This window comes from Aotus nancymaae, unplaced genomic scaffold (genome assembly GCF_030222135.1).
Source record: "Aotus nancymaae isolate 86718 unplaced genomic scaffold, 86718_ANA_hifiasm-v0.15.2.pri h1tg000029l, whole genome shotgun sequence".
Taxonomy (NCBI): Eukaryota; Metazoa; Chordata; class Mammalia; order Primates; family Aotidae; genus Aotus; species Aotus nancymaae.
The window spans coordinates 43,466,200-43,488,830 of record NW_026988442.1 but is presented as its reverse complement, the minus strand read 5'-3'; the positions used below and the strand labels follow the sequence as shown (position 1 = coordinate 43,488,830).

The 22,631-nt window shown below is 40.4% G+C and overlaps 1 protein-coding gene across 2 annotated transcripts in view; it reads right to left on the bottom strand.

Annotated features, from left to right (window-relative positions):
- ABCB11 (ATP binding cassette subfamily B member 11) overlaps positions 1 to 8,834 on the bottom strand; it is a 124,641-nt gene extending 115,807 nt beyond the window's left edge. For both annotated transcript variants that reach the window (XR_010344588.1, XM_021672504.2), the window contains exon 1: positions 8,746 to 8,834. The gene's annotated coding sequence lies outside the window, so the exon portion shown is untranslated. The remainder of the gene's footprint in view (positions 1 to 8,745) is intronic.
- Between the last annotated feature and the right edge of the window lie 13,797 nt (positions 8,835 to 22,631).

Genomic DNA, 22,631 nt, shown 5'->3' with positions numbered 1-22,631 from the left:
AGACGGAGTTTCGCTCTTGTTACCCAGGCTGGAGTGCAATGGCGCGATCTCGGCTCACCGCAACCTCCGCCTCCTGGGTTCAGTCAATTCTCCTGCCTCAGCCTCCTGAATAGCTGGGATTACAGGCACTCACCACCGTGCCCAGCTAATTTTTTGTATTTTTAGTAGAGACGGGGTTTCACCATGTTGACCAGGATGGTCTCGATCTCTTGACCTCGTGATCCACCCGCCTCGGCCTCCCAAAGTGCTCGGATTACAGGCGTGAGCCACCGCGCCCGGCCCTGGCATAAAGTTTAAGATATGATAAAGTTGGAGGGAAATAATTTGGTGTTCATTAAATTTTTCTCTTTTTTTCCTGTGGCTTTAAAATATTTCATGATATAGACACAGGAAGCACATGGAGGGGAACGACACACACTGGGGCCTGCTGTGGGAGGGTGGTGGGGAGAGCATTAGGAAAAATGGCTAATGCATGTGGGGCTTAATGCCTAGATGATGGGTTAATAGGTATAGCAAACCACCACGGCACATGTTTACCTATGTAACAAACCTGCACATCCTGCACATGTACCCCACAGCTTAAAATAAAATTTTAAAAAGAACAAATGGAGAGCTGGATAATGCTGCAAAATGGTTAGCATTAGCAAGCTAGGGATGGAGGCACTACGCATCAGCACCGTGTATTTTTCCAACTTAAGCAGCATACCACTCCCAAATTTAAAAAAAAAAATCATTTTGCAGAAAATAAAATATATCATGAGAGAAAATAATTTTTTTTACTAACCCTGGTGAAGCTCCCTTAATTAAACAAATAGAGTAGTTTCGATTTTATAGAAAAATTGTGAAGATGGTACAAAATTCCCATGTACCCGACACACAGTTATTAATGTCTTACACTAGTATTCATGTACCAATGTGTGTTGTAAATGTCTTACATTAGTATTAATGGACCAATATTCATACATTATTATTAGCTAGATTGCATAATTTGTTCAAATTCCCTTATTTTTCACCTAATTCCTTTCCTGTTCCAGGATTCCATCTAGAATACCAAATTTACCATGTTACATTAAGTTGTCATATCTTGCTAAGCAACTCTTGGCTATGACAATTTCTCATACTTTCCTTGTTTTTGATGACCTTGACAGTTTTGAGGAGTGCTGATCACTTATTTTGTAGAATGTCCCTTAATAGAATATTAAGAAGTAGAGTGAGAAATATTATTTAATTAAGTAGTTTATGAGGCTGGTTTAAAACATACTAAAAGAACTAGATTCAAAATTCTTTTATTCAAAATCAAAATGTTCACTATAGCAGTATTACAGAGACTGTAACATTTGTTGGTTACACAATTTTTGAAGTTTTAACCAAATTTTTTTCAAAAAACAGATCCTTTAATAATGAGAAAATAATAAACAACATTTAACCACAGACGTGTTATTGCATTTCCTAATTTTAAAATACATTAAAAAAATTTAGTCTCCAATTATTTTTTCCCTGGCTTAGTTCTCCATTTAAAAAGGTTTCTTTCCACTGGTGTGCAAATATTTTGCAGTATTTAGAGGACAGTGGTGTAGTGTCTTGTCCATGAAATTTGGAGTCTCTCAGATCTCGATACTACCTGTTGCTTCACTATATGTAGTGGGTTTGTTTGTTTGTTTATTTATTTATTTATTTATTTTTGAGACAGAGTTTCACTCCTGTTGCCCAGGCTGGAGTGCAATGGTGCGATCTTGGCTTACCACAACCTCTGCCTCCCAGATTCAAATGATTTTTCTGCCTCAGCCTTCCTAGCAGCTGGGATTACAGGCATATGCCACCACACTCAGCTAATTGTTAACAGAGACAGGATTTCTCCTTGTTGGTCAGGCTGGTCTCAAACCCCCAACCTCAGATGATCTGCCCATCTCAGCCTCCCAAAGTGCTAAGATTACAGGTGTGAGCCACCACGCCTGGCCTGGATTTATTTTTTAATCTCTCTTCACATCCTGATTTCTCCAACTTTCATATTAGAAAGTGGTGGTGATGGTGGTAAAAATCTACCTTGCAGGACTGGTGTGAAAATGAAATGAAACTGTATCTGTACAGCAGCTAGCACAAAGGGAGATAGCAGCTGAAGTTCCCTTTGTCCTTTAAGCTTAAAGACCAAGTCCCCACTACCTGATCCTCCACCCCACCTGCCCTTCCAGGGTCATTCATAGTACTGTGTCCTCCATTAAGCACAGGAATACTAATCCACTAACCTATTCTCTATACTTTCCTTCTCTGTCCCCTTGGCAATTCCATACATTTGGTTTCACTTGCTTATATGTGTATATATATATATATTTTAAGAGATGAGGTCTCACTATGTTGCCCAGGCTGGAGTGCGGTGGCTATTCACAGGCGTGATCCCACTACTGATCAGAACGGGAGTTTTGACCAGCTCCGTTTCCGACCTGGACCGGTTTACCCCTCCTTAGGCAACCTGGTGGTCCCCTGCTCCTGGGAGGTCACCATATTGATGCCAAACTTAGTGTGGACACTTCATGGGCGTAGCGCACTACAGCCCAGAATTCCTGGGCTCAAGCAATCCTCCCACCTCAGCCTCCTGAGTAGCTGGGACTACAGGCACGTGCCACCACGTCCGGCCACTTGCTTACATTTTGCTTCTTTCTGAATACCCCTACAAATCATTTTTGTGGTTTCTATTTTACTGTTAAAAGTAACATTCTAAAAGGCAAAAATCCATCAAAGCATGGGTCTCTATGCCCAAGGCATTGTCAATGCTCCTGAGTCAGTGAGCACCAAGAACACATCTGTAGTTAAACAAGTTGTGTTTACTATTCATTGCACTGAGGGAGGACACACTGTCAGGGACTGTGGGGCATCTCAGTAAAACGGTGTTAGAAAGAACCGATTCTGTAATCCCAGCACTTTGGGAGGCCGAGGCGGGTGGATCACGAGGTCAAGAGATCGAGACCATCCTGGTCAACATGGTGAAACCCTGTCTCTACTAAAAGTACAAAAAATTAGCTGGGCATGGTGGTGCATGCCTATAATCCCAGCTACTCAGGAGGCTGAGGCAGGAGAATTGCCTGAACCCAGGAGGCGGAGGTTGTGGTGAGCCGAGATCGTGCCATTGCACTCCAGCCTGGGTAACAAGAGCGAAACTCTGTCTCAAAAAAAAAAAAAGAAAGAAAGAAAGAACCAATTATAGAACTTGGGCTTTAGTCAGGTGATTTGGGGAAGGACCTAACGTAGTAGGGGTTTGTTCTAGTTTGGATGCTGTTAAAAAGTTGGGACTGGCCGTGGGCGCTGGCTCAGCCTGTAATCCCAGCACTTAGGGAGGCCGAAGCAGGCAGATCACCTGAGGTTGGGAGTTTGAGACCAGACTGATCAACATGGAGAAACCTCATCTCTACTAAAAATATAAAATTAGCCGGGGATGGTGGTGTATGCCTGTAATCCCAGCTACTCAGGAGGCTGAGGCAGGAGAATTGTTTGAACCTGGGAGGCGGTGGTTGCTATAAGCTGGGACTATGTTATGACTAGATAAAGAAGTAGCAGCCATTCATTTAGCAAGATGTTTGGTATTTTATGGGTTGCACAGTGACCTTGATCTTGCCTTTGCTGAGAACAAAGTATGAACTGGCCTTGCATCGACTCAGGGTAACCTTGAGGTTGGTATTCTATGACATTGTCTAAGTCTAATAAGAGAATAACATGGCTCAGGTGTGAGTACCAGGCCAGCTACATAATGGAACAGGCTGTTCTTTTGTTTGTTTATTTTCTTTCTCAGCATCAAGTACATCACTCTGAACTTTGGTAATCCACTGTGTTTTTTTGACATGCCAAGGAGCTACACTTCAGAAGATGCATGCTCTCTAGGGCTAAAGGCATGCATTAACTGTTCAGTCAGAAATGGAAGCTAGTCCCTTTTTCTTTGGGCAGTTAGAAATGGCAATGATGACTTTTGAAGGCCATTGTGCTGAAAATCTTAATTTCTTGCCTGTACCCACAAAAACACTGGAAATTTTATAACACTAAGTTTGGGAAGGTGCATTGAAAAAAACTAAATTGCTAGAAAGAATAAACAAAGGCTTTGCCTGAGATATTTTCCAGAAAACAAAATGTTTTCAGAATTGGATGTTGGATGAATTGCCTTCTGTCATATAAATGTTGAATATATATCTGATCTATATCATTAGACCATGTTTTCTCCCACTGTATTTTTCATTAGATGAGATGTTGAGAAACTCACATAGGAGATCCTGGAGGACATGGCTGCCAGTTTCTGAAACCCTGGAAATGCAGTGGGAATCTAGTTTTCGGTGGTAAACGTATTTGTTTTGCAGGTTCTTGAGAGCGCATCTCCTCCTCATTTGGTACTTCCTATGATCTAAGAGTACCATGATGTTTTGCCACATTATTTCTCCTCACTGGTTACAAGCAGATGTACTGTCCTCTAATTCTACTCTCTCAGCCATTCGCTGTAACACTTTTTTAGCACCTAATCTAATAACTTGATTTGAATTTCATACATTGCAGGAGGCTTTAATTAGGATTTCTTAACAAATTTACAATAATAAAATTTTCCTTTAACACAAGAACACTCAGAGCTGAAAATAAGGTTCAATACTATTTCATTTTTACTGTGTTACTTTTATATTTTAAATTATTTTAACCTCCCCAAAAATCTCTTCAGAAACAGATTGAGAATTTTCAAGGTATTCCAGAAAAGCATATCTTCCAATAAACTTAAGGGAACCTAGGAGTAAACAGTAGGAAATCGAGATGTCTAAGCACTCGTTGGCAGACTTTGGCCACCTAATCATAGAATCCCCGCAAGACTTCTTAATTGCTCATACCAACTCCAGTGTCCCTCTCTGCTAAGCGACATGTGATCTATAACCTGCACACTACATGTGTTCCGTTCAACTATCCTGGGTTGAAGTTTTTTCTTGATAAAATGTGTAATCTTATCAACACAGGTAGGCACATTAGAGGACTGTCTCCTGACCATTACTGGTAAAAATGTATTTTTCTACCTTAGAACTCTAACACAGCATTCTGAAAGACCTCACTGCTGGGGAGGAGGGGATGGGGAAAGAGAGACCATCAACTAGATGGATGGTCACCTGAGAGAAACTAGGGCTTTGACTAATCTTGAAAATGGGGCTGAATGAGCAGTACCGCAAGGGTCCTGAAGCCATCAGAATTGGAGGAGATACAGGGTTCTACAAGCCATGCTAGGAGGAAATCAAAGATCCCGAGAGCATAAAATGTCAGTGCCCACTCCGGCCACCACTCAAAGGCTGCTAGTGTGAAGTGGTGAAGATGTCAGCCTGGAACAACAGATGAACAGGCTGACCTTCACCAATGGCTGGGATCAACACTAGCAACTGGCTATGGGTATTGTAGAAGAATTGAAGAAAAAAAAAGGGTCTGGGTTGAGAAAAAGTTGTCTCCTGAGCTGAATCCTTCTGGGCTGAAGGATACCGCTACCATCCTACTTTTGTAGATACAGCTTTATTGCAACACAGTCACACCCATTCATTTTCTATTGTCTGTGGCTGCTTCTGTGCTACAATGACAGACTATATGGCCCTTTCTCTCTCCCACACCTGAAATATTCACTATCTAGCTCTTTACAGAAAATGCCAACTCCTGTACCGTGAGGTAAGTTCAAGGCAGCCTAAATCCCAGGAAGAAATCTCTGAGAACTTGATTTACCTACCCTAAAAATTGTGTGGTGCACCAGCCCTCCAACCAGCCCTACCCTCATGGAGCTTACAATGTGGCAGGGAAGACAGACAATATATGGGAAATGAGGTGTCAAGCAGGATGACAGCGAGGAAAAGGGAAGTACAGGCATCTCCTGGGCCCTCGTGCAGAGGAGCTGCCTTATCTAGAGGGCTGGAGATGGCTCTGGAGCAAGTGCTCTGGAGCATGAGATATTGAAGATGAGAGTAAGTTCACCATGGGAAGAGGAGAGGGAAGAGCAGTCCGGGCAGGGAAGGGCACATGCAAAGACCCAGACCCAAGAGACAGCACAGCTGGGTCCACGGCCGAAGGAGCCTAGTGAGTCTGGGGGAGGCAGATGGGCAACTCGGGAGGACGTAGCTGGTTGATCCTTTGGGGCCTCGTGATCCTTACCACTGAAAACGTTGGACCTTATCCTAAGGGCCATTGAAAACCAATGAAGTCTTTTAGGCAAGGAAAAAATATGATCAAATTTGTACTTTAAAAAACTTATCCTGATCCGGCTTGGGAGTCGGAGCTCTCATCCAGAGAGGTTAGGAAATTGGTTTGAGAAGGACCAAAATCCCATCAGACCAAGAGGTAGAGATGGCTCTGTCTGTGTTCTAGGATTTTGCATTTTCTCTGGAGAGATTTGTTCCACTTTCCATTTAATTTTCACCCATATGCTATTTTTGAAACATGTTGACCTTTGCTAGACTTAATTCAGGAGGAAGAGGCTTTTTTTCCCATTCAGGCCAAGGTGGTAAGAAGAATCTAAATGCCTTAAAAGTCACTGAGGAGCTGGGGACAGTGAGGGGAACCAGGCCAGGCTCAGGAGTGGAGAGCACCTCCCCCCACCATGCCCCACAACTTATTGTGAATATTCTGATCATGTGAGGGTCCCTCTGTGGCTTTTCTCTTGTGAAGTCTTGCCCTCTGTAAAGCCTTTTAAGACCCCAGCCCCATAAACTCCCCCTTCACAGAGCTGCTCAGAGAGAACAGAACTGCCCCTGCTCCTCTTCAATTTGGACATCGCTTTCTAAGCCACAGTTTTCATTTCATTTTTTTTTAAAGGCCCTTAAAACATCTTTCACTGCTGACATTTAAAAATGTAGGTAGGATACCTTTGTTATTATCAGCTCAGCAAATGATCTCTTTATCTAAAAGATCATTAGAGGAGAAAGAAACATTAATATATGCTAAGAAACAAGGAAAATAGAAAAGCATTATTTTCCAGATAAGCTCCTTGCAGGTTGATGGTGTGTGTCAACACTGCGAGAGAGCCTGTCTGGGGATAGACTAAAATGAGACCCTTCCAGCCCTGAGGGCCATGGCTGAGAGAGAAGGGAAATGAATACACAGTGACCCCATTGGCCACATAAGCCCTTTCTTCAGAGTCACCACTGAGGCAGAGGACTAAATAATTGCTTAGGAAGAAAATAGAACGTAACACCAAAGTTAACTGCCACAGCGATTTTCTGTCTCTAAATGTACAGTTCTTTCCTTTTGACCAAGCAAAACATAACTCCAATATTTGATTCTGCAATGAAACTTGGGCACTTCATGGCAATTGTAGCATCTTTTAAAACCACAGAATGGGCCGGGCGCGGTGGCTCAAGCCTGTAATCCCAGCACTTTGGGAGGCCGAGGCGGGTGGATCACGAGGTCAAGAGATCGAGACCATCCTGGTCAACATGGTGAAACCCCGTCTCTACTAACACAAAAAATTAGCTGGGCACGGTGGCGCGTGCCTGTAATCCCAGCTACTCAGGAGGCTGAGGCAGGAGAATTGCCTGAACCCAGGAGGCGGAGGTTGCGGTGAGCCGAGATCGCGCCATTGCACTCCAGCCTGGGTATCAAGAGCGAAACTCCGTCTCAAAAAAAAAAAAAAAAAAAAAAAAAAAAAAAAAAAAAAACCACAGAATGGGTGTTTTTCCCCCCTAAATAGCTTCTTAACCCATTTTTAGTAGTCATCCACTAAGATTTATCACCATTATTCTTAGTATTAGGACACAAAAATTACTCAAGCGGCTTGGAATCTAGAGTGGGGAGGAGTGTAAACAGAAGCTCCTAGGCAGGGAAATGGAGGCTTCAACCAGAGACAATCACAATATCACAGAGCACAGCAGGGGGAACTAAGGTGGGGGGTGGGGTGAGCAGTCAGGGCACGTGGCTGCGCATAGAAAAGAACTTCTGTTAAACAACAGCCTGTAAATAAGTTAGCACTTCAAATGTTTCATAGTAACCACCACTAGATCCTAACATTAAAAAGTTTTAGGTATAACCACTATAATTTGTCTCTAACGTGTAAAAAGCTATTCCCCCTCAAAATGTGGACAAATACTTTTATTCCCAGTCTGAAGTGTGAATAATGTTTGATCTCTGTGCTCAAGGCATTGGCAATATATGATTCCCACTGGCTTGAGTAACCTAAAAACTGAAATTAGATCCTAGAAACCAACTTTCTCCCCTCTAAACATGCATCCACAGCTAATATTTTTTAGTATCTATATTTTTGAAAACTGGGAGAATGAAGAAATGAGTATAGTGTTAGAGAAAATATAAAGTCAGTGGAGTTCTGTGTTAAACCAGCTTTCACGGGTAAAATTTGTGATTATTGAATTTGTGATTATCAGAGGAAACAGAATTATGCTTTCATAAAGCTAAGTTAAAAAAGAAGCCCACTGGTGTTTTTACTTTGGGTAGATTATTCAATCTATTCAGCCATTTGTACCACACACCATATATAACACATACACACAAACACACACACACACATTCTCAAGAGATTGATGCATAAAATAGCATTGCTATAAAACAGACAGCAACCAAGAGTCATCTGTATTGTGTACGACGTTATGAAATCATTAATGCATCCTGCAAGTTTCTATCCAAGTATTGTAGCATTGTTTATCACAGGACAAGAGACCAGCTTTAATAAATCGGAAACACTACACCCCACAAAGTAAGAGTTAAAGGGAAGAGGGAGTGGATTTGCAGAGACAAGTATAAGTCACTTACCTGTGAACGTGAATTCACAGAAGCCCGAGGAAACAATGGACTCCACTGTGGAGAGTGAAAAGGTTTCACAACCTTTTCCAACCTCAGTTTTCATCATTCTAAAGCATTGAACAGAATTCAAGCTTTTTCGAGAACATTATCTATTTGCCTAAGGGTCAATGTCCCAAAGGCCAGCCTAAGCACAGTTCAGTGACATACGAGAAACATACTCAGAGCAATAACCCCAAACACAGAGTGTGCTTGGGAAACCCTCTGAGGGTGTCAACAGGCCTTGGAAAGTGCTGATTCACCTTGGAAGGAGAGGCAAATTAAGCAGAGTGGGCCCAGCAAGAGCCCTGGGACTTGGGCTATCCCAACCCTTATTTTTTACAGGCCTGTAGTTGTGAAAAGTTACTTAAAAACATAACAAGACAAAAAGAAAAAATACCTTTAAATTTTCCCTCTCAATATAAAAGATTACTCTTGGAAAATCCCTGGTTGCAGGCTCCAGATGCTCCTGGCCCAGCCATAGAGTTTTGTGGAGACAAATACCCTAAAAGAACATCTGAAACAGCCTTGCTCAAAAGTCTGAGTGCACAGACAACTCTTGCACCCTGGCATGAACAGTCATTAACCTCAGGCTTGGAGTACCAGGTGAAGCTCTGTATACGAAGACATGAATGATTTTGTAAAGGTTCAGATTAACAGAATCTCAAGTGAAATAAGCATGTGGAGCTCCTCCAATATATTTGTGCTGCTTCTTCCTCTCCCTTCTTCTTGTGAGTCTGCATTTTTCCTACAATGTTCTCATTATTTCTCCTCTGTGCCTGAGCTTACTCTTCCCTAAGTGCGCCTCACTCCAGCCTTCAGCAATGAATAATAATAGGCAACGTTGGTCAAGACTTGGTTGGGTGCCTGGCCCGCTTCAAAAATGTTATTTGTATTACCTCATTTGGGCCTCTCAACAGCTCTAGGAGTCGGGTGCTATCATGTCATTTTCATTTTATAGTTGGGGAAACTGAGGCACAGAGAGGTTAAATAATTCACCTACGGGGTGTCAACTAGTAGATGTGAAGCCACACACCCACCCGTCTGTGCTAACCCTCTTCCACTCTATGCTCTGAAATGCAACTGATGGGTCAGTGCTTCTCTATTGCAGAAAATAAATTGTAAAATCAAATTTTCTTGATTTTAAGTTTCTCTGTTATACATTTTTCATTAAAATTCAGCACCCACTATTTTTTCTCTATTGGAATTTATGAATAAGATGATTTATGACTTAGCCCATAAACCCGCATGGTTTATGACTTAGCCCATAAAACCCAAAATTATGACATATAATTTTATATGTTACTATGTTTATATGTTTAAATCTCAATATGTCAAGGTCGGCAAAGAAAAGCAAGATTTCTAGATGCTTCCTCTATCCAAACCGGATGGGTTGACTTCTGAGGTGACACAAATGTAGTAATGTTGGGTTTGGCACCAGTTAGGACCCAGGAAAAATAATTTTGCTTCACACAAAACCAAAAAGGCAACACAGCTATGGGGTTGTAGCTTTGATTGGGAAAAGATTCCCAATAGAATTTTGGGTGCTACCTTTGCTGTGCTGAAGTTATTGACAACAGTCGAAGGGTAAAAATGCCAACAAGAGAAAATTGTCAACTCAGGACCAGAGGTGATCTGCTCACAGGTCCGGGAGTCCTAAGATTTTCCTTTGGGTGGCATGAAGATCCAGGGGAAGATAAAAGCATAGAGTTTTAGAGCTAGAAACAACATTGTAGATACTGATGTATCACCCAAAAATGTCATATTATAAATTAGAAAAGTGAAGACAGAGTGGCATCTGTCCAGGGCCTTGGGGAGTTTATGATATCTTCCTCTGCATCCTCGTGCTGACCCCTAGACATACCTGGGCAGTGTGAGTACTGAGTTGATCGTGCTTAACCCATTTCAGCAGTGGGTTTGTCTTCCTTATGGTTTGCGGTCTGAAAACAGGTGGGATTGTGGTCCCTACAGTCATCTAATTAAAATACCAGCTCTTTTTGAATGCTTGCTTATGTGCCAAACACTGTTCTACGCTTTGGGATTCAGGAATCAGTAAGATAGACAAGAATCCCTTCCTCGGGAATCTTATATTCTGGGGGCTGGGTGAGGGGGCAGTGTAGAGAGGAGACAAGTAACACAAACAATACATCAGATGATGTAAATGGTATGGAGAAAAGAATTGCAGGAAAGGGATATGATAGGGAGAGAGAGAGAGAGAGAGAGAGTGTGTGTGTGTGTGTGTCTGTGTGTGTTGTATGGAGAAGGATGTTGCCATTTTTAATTGGGTATTGTGGAAGGGCTCACTGAGAGAGTGACATACGAGGAATGACCTGAGGGAGGTAAAGGAACAAGTATGTGGGTCTCTGGGAGAATCGCACGGGCAAGCCCTGGGCAGGAGCACGCCTGGTGTACACAGGAAGCTGAACCTGGAGTGGAGTAAGCAAGACTGAGGTCAGTTGGGGATTGTGTCAGAGTAGCGGGAATCGGGGAGTGCCATGAGCTTATAGAGCAGTGGCTCTGAAAGTGTAACTGCTGGCCCAGCAGCAGCCTCCTCATTACCCAGGGGAAATATACGTTCTTGGTCCTTATTGAATCAGAAACCCTGGGAGTGGGGCCAATGAGCTGAAGCTTGAGAACCACTCCTGTAGAGCCTTGGAGGTCACTGTGGACCAATTTGGAAACTGTTTCAAAATCACAGCAAAAATGGCTCAGAGAAAGCTCTAAATCACAATGGTAGAATTCAGCCAATCTTTTTTTTTTTAAATATATATATATATTGGGGCTTGTTCTAGGCACTATTGAAGAGATAAAAAGAAGTCATCATTACTTTACTCCTTGAATCATTCAAAAACTAGTAACTGAGTAGCTTCTTTTTATAAGACACTATGTCAAATGTTACACTGGCTACCAAGTTGTACACATTACAGTTAGTGTCCTTGAGAAAGTTTAAACCTTAAAAGGATACTAAAGCTTAGCATATAAAGCAAGTAAGAATAAAAAAGAACAATAGCAAATGTTATAACATTTGATACAGACCTTAAGTCTTTAAAAAGTAACCCATCAGTATGGATTCTCAAAGAAGGAAGGACTTGAGTTATATCTCAAAGTATGGGAAGCATGAGTGCACACAGGCAAGTCATAATATAGCATGAGTGCACAAGGCAACATTGAAAGGACCAAGATGGCTACTGAGAGAAGAGGCAAAGAGTGGCTTGCAAATTTGCTCAAGTAGGTGAAGAAAGCAAAGAAGGGCTTTCAGTTCCAGTAGGATGAGTTGCATGTAGTCTAAGATAAGAACTTCTGTTCACGGCCAGCCAGGGCCAATGTTCACAAAGCAGAGCACAAGAGGGATGGGTTAGGCAGAAAGTCATGCACATACACACCGATCACAGAAGCTGTTGATTGGTTAATACCACCCTGAAAATCAATATAAATTGTATAAAGCCAGCATGAGTCAGTTAACACAATATAATTGACTGTGTTTGTGTGTGTGTGTGTGTGTGTGTGTGTGTGTGTGTGTGTGTGTGTGTGGTGAGACTAGCAGAGAGAAAAATGTCTAAATTAGAGCTTTCTTAGATAGTTTATGTGCTTTTAAAGCAAGCTGTGTGGAAGGACACAATTTCTTTAGTTTAGTTGACTGCAGAGAGAGGCAGAATGGTAGAGTGAAAAGAGCACAGGCTTATGAAGTCACAAAGAACTGGCTTTATATCCTGGTTTTGCCACTTACTTGTTGGGTGATTTAGTTAACATAGTGATACTTGCTAATTATTTCTCCCTCATGTGAAGTCCAATAGGCCTTGAATAAGGGGAAATTGGTGTTGGGTAAAGGTGCTCTGCTCCATGCAGTCATTCAGGGACCCAGGCTGACAGAAGCTCTGCCATCCTCAACATGTAGCTTTTAAGGTCTCCTTGAGCATTGACATCTACCCATCACACAGGGAAGAGAAAATATAAAGTATTTTTTTGTCCAAAATAAAATTTTTTTTATTATTATACTTTAACTTCTGGCATACATGTGCAGAATGTGCAGGTTTGTTACATAGGCATACACGTGCCATGGTGGTTTGCTCCATCATCAACCAGTCATCTACATTAGGTATTTCTCCTAATGCTATCCTTCCCCTTGCCCCTCAACCCCCGACAGGCCCCAGTGTGTGATTTTCCCCTCCCTGTGTCCATGTGTTCTCATTGTTCATCCCCCACTTAAGAGTGAAAACATGCGGTGTCTGATTTTCTGTTCCTGTGTTTGCTGAGAATGATGGTTTCCAGCTTCATCTGTGTCCCTGCAAAGGACATGAACTCATCCTTTTTTATGGCTGCATAGTATTCCATGGTGTATATGTGCTATATTTTCTTTATTCTTTATCCAGTCTAACATTTATGGGCATTGGGTTGGTTCCAAGTCTTTGCTATTGTGAACAGTGCTGCGATAAACATATGTGTGCATGTATCTTTATAGTAGAATGATTTATAATCCCTTTGGTATATACCCAGTAATGGGATTGCTGGGTCAAATGGTATTTCTGGTTCTAGATCTTTGAGGAATTGCCACGCTGTCTTTCACAATGGTTGAACTAATTTACACTAAATATGGAGCATTTTTGTATGGACAATTTCTATGGGCCAATCTTGGAAGTGGCATCTGTTAATTCTACTCAGATTCCATTGGTTGACTGTGCCACATAGCCACACCTAATCGTAAGAGAGACTGGAAGATAAAGTCAGACTGTATGTCTGGGAGGTTTAGCTAAAAGTTAACCAATCTTAAGAGATGGTCTTTGAAATCACAAAGGTTTGTGATCACCAACTAGCTATCTAACTTTGGGCAAGTTATTTAATCTCCATTAGCCTCAGTTTCTCCATCTATAAAATGGAAGTGAAAATACCACCTGCATATGGCAATGAGGCATGCCTGAACTTCTCTGTGCCATAGATTCTGAGCAAGTATGCTGCTGTGGGAAAGTGTTTTGGAAGTAGAGGCATTGCAGGTTCTCCAGCACGTGTGCCACCAACTGGTTGATCTGACTCCCAGGGATTGTGTTGTAAGATAAGAACATTTTAGTTTTGAGTCTGAGATTTCAGTCTAACTGGATGGCATGTGGATGTACATCCCAGACCTAACATCCCCCGAGCCACTGATTAGGCCCTTCTTAATCACATCCCACAGTCATGAGTCTGGTTGGATCTGCCCTGAAAACATAAATACATTTAAGACTTGTAAAATAAACTTTCTCAATCTCATTCTTTATGGTCAAGGAGTCCCCATGATGCCAGATAAGGCATCAATAGTCCTGAAGTAGAAGCCCATTCCAATAAATCAGTGATATCCAAATATATATTCAGTCCATGGTTGTGCAGAGATAATTCTATATTAGTGTAGTGGAATAACACTGTGAACCAATAACCCATGCATTTTTCCTCTTTCACTTTCTTCTATCCTGGGGCTCCTCTCCCAAGTAGACATTTAGTTGAATTGCATATATTTTTTATCTATCAAAATTAGTATATTCCTAATTTTGTCATGTAGGCATATAAAAAAGACTGGAAGAAGTATATAAAAATAGAAAGGTGATTATCTGTAACTTACACAAATGTGAACAAGGGTGATTTTCATTTTCTTCCTTATGCTTCTCCACATCTTCTAAACTTCTACATACAATAAGGGTAAACTATTTTTTGAAACATGTTATTAAATAAAAATGATGAGTATGACAAAGAATATAACACCAAGATTACATCATAACATTTTACTAATAATGATTTTTAAAAATACATGGAGAGAGTCTAGCAATGTGGGTGTTTTCCAAATATTAGCTGTAGCTCAGTCATTGTTTTTTTTCTTGGAAAACTCTGACTTCTGCAAAAGGGATGGGGCCCTCATCTGGACATCACAAGCAAAGTTTCTGCTGATTCAAAGCCCATTAAGAACTTGGTTTATCATAACACAGACCAGCCGTGTGGTGGTATCTGAAGCTCCTGCTCGGTGGTGTGCCCTGAATGTCCTGAACCTGGAGGTAGATCCACCCTATGCCAGCCCTCTGCCTCATCTGGCTCTCTCAAAAGTTGGCTCTCATCTGAACAATCTTGGCTCAGTGCCTAGGTTCAACCCATCCCAGACCTCTGCTCATCTGGCTTTCCCAAAAGCCGGCTCTCACTGATCCCCTTCGGCTCAGTGCCCAGTCTGTTCCACCTCCACATCATGTCTGGGTGGGGCTCCCGGAATTCCTTCAGGCCTTACTTGTGGGCCATTTAGAGTAAAATACCGGGCACATACAACACTTCATTATGATCTTCACACCATTCTTCCTTTAAGATGATCTTAAGGACAAAAGTTAGAAATAGTGAGTTGAATAACTCCAATGTATTATTAGATGTTTTATGCTCCCTCTGTAGAATTAATAGTGCCAAAGAAGACTAATTGCAATCCTAGCAAGTTGTCATTTACAATTATCTAAATTAAATACATTGATCTCCACAGCAGTCAGTACTTGGTTAGAATTTCTATTTTTGTTTCTCCCTCTAATGAGGAAAACTGGCACAAAAATATAAATTTCATTCATGAGCAAATCGTTTCTCATGTTTTTGAGTGTGATAGTTCTTGTCTCTCCCTGAAGGCTCATTATTGTGCATAAAGTTATAAAAATTATAAGGGTATATTATAATTGCAGAATGAAAATAAATGGGTGAAATAAATAAAGAGGAATCAGAGAATTCTGCTACAGTCAATTATAAGTAATTGTGCCTGCAATGTTGAATACTCATTTGAACTACAGAATTTATCACTGGCGAGAGGCAAGTCTGCCTGCCTGCGGGTATGGGTAGATTTGGTTTTCATGTCTTGGCTTTATCCAGGACACCTCCCTTCTTAAAATCATGTCTCAGTCTTGGAAACTATCCCTTTGTTGAGGTGGAAGAGGAGGTGGTAAGAAGTGGTGCTTGTTAATAGTCAAGCATAGGTCACAGTGATCTATGCCAAGTGATTATAAATAAGCTGTGGGTGGTTCCTGTAACTCCCTAGCTGAAAGCAAGGCAATTCATACTCAATGCAACATACTTAGGTAATAAGAAACTAGGTTTACCAAATTAGTCAACACATCATTGGACAGCAATCTAGTAGCCTCATGAAATCAAGATTGAATTCGCTATATGAAGTTTTCAATAAATGTTGTTAAACTAATATTTTTAGTTTTGAAGGAAAAAGGAAGGTGGACGTATTTTTATTGTTTTGTTTTGTGTTTGAGACAGATTCTTGCTGTATCGTCCAGGCTGGAGTGCAGTGGTGTGATCTCGGCTCACTGCAACCTTTGCCTCCCAGGTTCAAATGATTCTCTTGCCTCAGCCTCTCAAGTGGCTGGGACTACAAGCACCTACCACCATGCCTGGCTAATTTTTTTGTATATTTAGTAGAGACAGGATTTTACTATGTTGGCCAGGCTGGTCTTGAACTCATGATCCACCCACCTCAGTCTCCCAAAGTAGTGGGATTACAGGCGTGAGCCATAGTGCCTGGCCTATATTATTTTTATTGTTATGTTTCATATGGCTGTTCAGAACTTCCCAGTTCCACCCTTACTAACTCTGGGTGACTCCTTACGACTCCAGGAACCTGAGGTTGTGAAATGCTTCTCTGAAGCCGTGTGCTATCTAGACCTGGGTCACCAATTCATTGCTTCTCACTGACACTTGTCTAGGCACACATTTGGGGTCAGAATTTTAAAAAGCAATGAGTGAGAGCAGTTAACTACAGGGACCCTGAGCTTGGGCACCAAACCTCAAACTAAGGTAGGACAAAATGAAGGCCTTGCATCCAAGTCCAACCTGCATCTAACTCTGCTGGAAAGGTTGAGGTGGCTGCCATAACATTAGGGACCCTCTCCCAATTCAGCCCAGGGGTTTCAGCAGATCCTGTGTCAGAGTCCACCCTTATCTCTCCCAGCATGCATCCGGGCATCCTTACCTTTAGACCACAGCCCACTCTACCGTAGTTAATTTGCCACATCCGTTCAGGACTCTTTATTGGGTATGGAAGGGTGGTTGCCTGCTTTCTCAGGAATTTATTTCAGCACCTCGCATGTTACTTAGGAACATGTGCTAATGGCAGTCACTAGATTTTATTTTCTTCTTGAGTGTCGTATATGCCTTTATTTTTAGTATATCTCATAGTAGCATGTATGAGGATATAGGTATAGACATAGATAGATTTCCCAAGAAGAAGCAAAACTCACAGTGTATCATATTCTAAGTTCTAGTAGTTCCCTACAAGTCAGAGCTCAAGGAATTTTATCTTCCTCCTTTTTTGCCACCAGCACTTACCACACGCTGCCAACTAATGATAAATTCCATAACAGTAACCTCAACAATAACGATTTATGTTTGCCAGGCTCTAGGCTAGTGCTTTAAACATAGTAACTTATTTATTCTCTTAAAGATAATAATTCATCTCTCTAGTCAATGAGAAAACTGAGATTCAGAGGTTAAATAATTTATTTGTCCAAAGATACACTTGTGATAAGTAGGATTTAAGCCCAAGTCTACAGGGCTCCAAACATATACCCACTCCGCAAAGCTATGTTGCTCCTTAAAGACCTTTGCCAATTGCCTTACTCTATCTTGTCTGGCAGTCACTATTTGATGTTAGTAGTTTCTTCCTTACAAACAAAATCCTAAGTTTGGATAGGTTTAGGGCAGACGCACATTCAGGGAAGGTGGGCTGCAGGCCTAGCCCCAGCTCCAAAGTCTAAGTCAGTCATGGTCATTCCATTTCCCTATTCCTTTGGATAGAATGGAGTTAGACATGTGACCCAGTTCTGTTCAGTGAAATATAAGAAGAAAATCTGCTGAGGTCCTTATGGGATTTTTTTTTCTGACAAAAAGATGGAGTTTTAACCAGAGAGTTATTTTGCCCTTACATTTTTTTTTTCTGTTTTCAACATTCATATGTGAGAATGTGATTTCAAGAGAAGCAGCAGCCATTTGGTGACTAGGAGGTGGCATACTAAATAATGAAGAGTCACATTCTGAGAATGGCAGGATGGAGACAGAGAAAGAACCTGGGCCTTGGTGGTATGACTGAACCACTGAACAAACCCTCTTACCAAAGACCTCCAGGTTTTATGTAATGTAAAATAATTAAGTCATCATTACTGAGATGGTCTTTTATATGCCAATTTATATCTCTTACATTTCTAGATAGCTTCAGAAATTAAATTGCATTGTTACTTTGCAACGAGGTATAGGCAAACACACATATGCATACAATTTCACATATTCTGAAGAATTTATTACAGGGAATTGAGAAAATGACACAAGAAAGAAAAAAAAGGAAGTCCAGCTAAGAAAACTGAGAAAAGGAAAGAACAGTACAACTAAGTGACTCTTCAATGACTCATCTCAAATCTTCATTCCGATGACTTCTCCAGGCTTCTCTAAGTGATCCCCCACCCCAGTGATTATCAACTTCCCTCTCCTCCCTCACCCCAGGTTTATTATGTGTCACTGCCAATTCAAATTCACGGCTAAAGCACTAATCTTCTCTCTCCACATCTCTACTTCCTGGAACCCTTTTTTATTGTCAGTCTTAAATCTATGCCCCATTCAGCCAGCCATTGGGGTAATGAACTTTCCATCCTAAAACCACAGTCAAATTTGCCTGTCACCTCACTGAGAAGGCTCTAGTGCTCTGGCAAACACTGCTGTGAGTTTCCTGAAACTTGCTTTTTTTTTTTTAATTTCACATTCAGGAGTACATGTACATGCTTATTATACAGGTAAACTCATGTCACAGGGATTTGATGTACAGATTATTTCATGACCCAGGTACTAAGCCTAGTAACTCAATAGTTAATTTTTCTGCTCCTCTCCCTCCTCCCATCCTTCACCCTCCAATAGGCCCCAGTGTCTGTTGTTCCCCTCTTTGTGCTCATGAGTTCTCATAATTTAGCTCACACTTATTGGAAGCTTCCTTTGGCCACACTTTGACACTATGTCAGGATAGGTTGGATCCTCCAACCCCTGCTGAGATCACCCCAGCTACCTAGAGCCTGGAGAAGATAATCAATAGTGCCCAAATTGTAGCTTTAAATAGCTTACAGCTTAAAAAGTTGTGCTGAATGTTTTGGAGGCCACCGATTTGTGGACATGGTTTTATACCAGTGAGATCACAGGTGAGCAAGGTGTTATTGGCTATAATGTTTGAAAATCAGCCTTTAACATCTGATTATATTTGGTTTCTTATTTGAGTGTTCTTGGACCATGTGTGATTAGACTGCTATCTGAATAAAATAAGATAATGTATAAATTTTCTATACTTTCTTCATGCATAAAATCCCATTAGCATTGCTAATATTTCCCACTATATCCTAAATTCCCAAACATTCAAGTTTAAATTTTTCATTTTTAAATAGTGGTAAAATTCACAGGAATGCTAAGTTTGATATGCTTCCTCATAATTTCCAATAAGTTGCTTTTTTTTTTTTTTGAGACAGGGTTTTACTCTGTTACCCAGTCTGGTGTACAATGGCCTGATCTAAATCAGGATCTGGAACTGAGCAAGTAACAATGGACTGGGGATATTAATTTTGGAGTCATTTGGGTATCTATAGTATTTATAGGCTTAAGAGAACATAATATCTCCTATGAGAGTATACAATGAGAATAAATTCTATAATTGATTCCTGAAGGACTCTACAATTTAGGATTGGGCCAAAGAAGGGAGAATCAGTTAAAAAAAAAAAGATTAAAAAATGGCTTATAGAAAAATAGAATAAAAACCAGAAAAGCTTCTAGTAATTAATTCTGGAAGGTAAGTTTTTCAGATAGTTCATCTTTTCATCATATCAGAGAGTCAGACATTGAGAGAGAAAAAAAAAATCTCAGCATTATTCTCTACAATCATCAAAGAAGAAACTATACTAGAAGAAACTAAACTAAATTAGTACTTTTTGGATTGATCTGCTATCCAATAGAAGACATAGAAAAGGGATTAAAACATCATTGAAGTGGCTTGGTAACATCATTGAAGGTGGCAGAGTAGGAACCTTAAGGGCCTGTGCCTCCCTAGAAACAATAGAAATATGGGAAAAACTGCCAAGATCACCCTTATGGGAACTGTGGAAGACAGGAAAAAAATTAATAGCAACCAAGAGAACATTTATCCAAAGAAAGGTCACTAAGACACAGTAAGAGAGCTTTGTGGCATTTTAACTTACCCTTTCCCCACCCCCGTCCTTGGCATGATGGTAATCTTAAAGATGGCAGCCTGAATCCCCAGTATAAATATATGGACCTGAAGGAAGTAGAGTAAACCTTGTTCCCAAGGAATCACATTTGTTTTGACCCAACGGTGGGTTTCCTGAAGAACTGACACGATGGACCTGCCTTTGTATTGCCTAACTTGGAACTCCCTTAGAGTAGGGGACATGCCTCAAAAACACTGAAAATAAATGAACAAGCAGCTACCACCTGAGACAAAATCAAGAATTGAGGCAAACAATATACGACAAAAGCTGGGTTGGAAAAGCTGGGTTGGAAAAGCTGGGGAGTGAGACTCTTTGGAGAATAAGGGATTTGAAATGTTCCTTTGTGCACCAGGCAATCTAGAAAGCCACGTGTATGCCCAAGGCAGGATGTATGCATAGGAAAGACCTTAAGTTTTAACTTCTAGCTGATCTTGTGGCTTAGCATAAGCAAAAAATAAACACTAACTCATGGTTGTAAATGACCTGGCTATGCATTCAGGAGTGACCAACACAGCCAATCAGAAAGATCTGCAGATCAATTTCTTTTTTTCTGGCTCCAGGCATCTAGGTAAATCTCTGTCAAACAGCTGGCTGACTATTAAGCTGAGGGGCTTGAGAGATCAACAAAGATGACAATAGAAAAATCGCTTAGGAAAGTCACTAAACAAAAAACTATTACCCTCAACATGAAAGACAAAAGAATTCTACAGTGAGAAGACAGTATGATTTTCAAAGTCATCAAATTATCATGTTCAAAATGTCCAATTTTCAACTAAAAACTACAAAGCATGCATATATATAAGAAAATATGACCCAGTCTAAGGAAAAAAAGAAATTAACAGAATATGTCCTTGAGGAAACCCAGACATTGGGTTTACTAGAGAAAAATCTTTAAATCAACTGTCTGTAAAGTGCTTAAGAGCTAAAGAAAGTCATAGGCAAAAAAAAAAAAAAAAAAAAAAGGAAACCAAGAGAACAATAACTTAGCAAATAGATGATATAAATAAAAAGAAGAAATTATAAAAATAAACCAAATAGAAATTTTGGAGCTGAAAAGTTTGAATAACAGAAATAAAAAGTTACCATGACAGTATATTTGAGGTGTCAGAAGAATCAGCAAACTTGAAGATAAGTCAAATTGAAATGAATTACTTAGGCCAGGTGCAGTAGCTCATGCCTGTAATCCTTTGGGAGGTTGGAGTAGTAGAATCACTTGAAGCCAAGAGTTCAAGTCCAGCATGGATACTATAACAAGACCCTGTCTCTACAAAAAAAGGAAAGAAAAATAAAAAATTCACTTTCGGGAGCAGAAAAAAAGAGTGAGTAAAAATGAATAGTGTCTAAGAGACATGTGAGACACCATCAAATATACCAATATGCACATAATGGGAGTTTAAGGAGAAAAGAAAAAGGAGTAGAAAGAATATTTGAAAATATAATGGCTGAAAATTTTCCAAATTTGAAGAACAATGTAAATCTACACATCCAAGAATCTCAACCAACATTAATAAAAATAAATGTAAAGAGGTTCCACACCAAGACACACTATAATCATACACGTGTTGGAAGACAAAGACAAAGACAGAATCTTGAAAGCACCAGTAGAGATACGATTCATTGCATACAAGGAATCTCAATCAGGTTAACAGCTGGCCTCTCAGCAGAAATCATGAAGGCCAGAAGGTCGTGAAATGACATTTAAAGTGCTGACAAAAAATAAAAATACAAAACAAAAAAACCTGTTAACAAAGAATTATATACCTGGTGAAAGTATCATTCAAAAATGAAGGCAAAATTAAGATATGCCAAGAGAAACAAAAGCTGATGAAGTTTGTTACTAGAAGAATTGCCCTACATAAATGCCTAAGACTAAATGACTTCACTGGTGAATGTTATTAAACATTTAAAGAGTTATAACAATCCTTCTCAAATTCTTCCTAAAAAAGAAAAGAAAAAAGAATACTCCTTAATTCATTCTATGAGGTCAGTATTGCCCTGATGCCAAAGCCACTTTCCTTAGGAAGATAAAAGCAAAAATTGCCAATAAAAGACTAGGAAACTGAATTCAGCAGCACAGTAAAAGGCTTATATATTATGATCAACAGTGCTTTATCCCAGAAATGCAAGGTTTGGTCAATATACAAAAATAAATCAATGTAGTTGATATGGTTTGGCTGTATCCTCACCCAAATCTCAAATTGGATTGTATCTCCCAGAATTCCCACATATTGTGGGAGGGACCCAGGTGGAGGTAATTGAATCATGGGGGCCAGTCTTTCCCATGCTATTCTTGTGATAGTGAATAAGTCTCATGAGATCTGATGGGTTTATTAGGGGTTTCCACTTTTTCTTCTTCCTCATTTTTTCTCTTGCAGCCACCATATAAGAAGTGTCTTTGGCCTCCCACCATGATTCTGAGGTCTTCCCAGCCATGTGGAACTGTAAGTTCAATTAAACTTCTTTTTCTTCCCAGTCTTGGGTATGTCTTTAGCAGCAAGAAAACAGACTAATACAGTAAATTCATAACAGGAGTGGGATGTTGCTGAAAAGATACCCAAAAATCTGGAAGCAACTTTGGAACTGGATAATAGGCAGTGACTGGAACAGTTTGGAGGGTTCAGA